The sequence below is a fragment of the Pseudonaja textilis genome, chromosome Z (assembly GCF_049901715.1).
Source record: "Pseudonaja textilis isolate UNSWEBS1 chromosome Z, rPseTex1.2, whole genome shotgun sequence".
Lineage (NCBI taxonomy): Eukaryota > Metazoa > Chordata > Lepidosauria > Squamata > Elapidae > Pseudonaja > Pseudonaja textilis.
The window spans coordinates 126,108,597-126,109,279 of NC_142008.1; positions in this window are offsets into that span (position 1 = coordinate 126,108,597).

Here is a 683-nt window from a genome sequence, read left to right on the forward strand (position 1 = left end):
ATACCGTCCCTGTCCCATTGTTTCTTTTATTTTTCTTATATGTATCCTATATGTATCTTATATATATTTCTTCAATATATTCCATGTATTCATAACTATGTTTATACTTATACCGTCCCTGTCCCATTGTTTCTTTTATTTTTCTTATATGTATCCTATATGTATCTTATATATATTTCTTCAATATATTCCATGTATTCATAACTATGTTTATACTTATACCGTCCCTGTCCCATTGTTTCTTTTATTTTTCTTATATGTATCCTATATGTATCTTATATATATTTCTTCAATATATTCCATGTATTCATAACTATGTTTATACTTATACCGTCCCTGTCCTATTGTTTCTTTAATTTTTCTTATATGTATCCTCTATGCATCTTATATATATTTCTTCAATGGATTTCATGTATTCATAACTATGCTTATACTTCTACATATTATCTTGTAAGAGATTGACAAACCAAAATAAATAAATAAATAAATAAATAACACGCCCCCCCCCGCCGAAGGCGGTGCCCAATCCCGTCGTGCCTCGCGGTAGAAGGAGGAGCCCTCGGGCGGAGAGGGGCGGGAAAGGCGGCGGCGGCGGCGGCGCGTGACGTCACGCGCCCGAGCGCCCTTGCGCGCGCGCTCTCTCTCTCTCTCTCTCTCTCTCTCCCTTCGTCGATAGGCGTCCC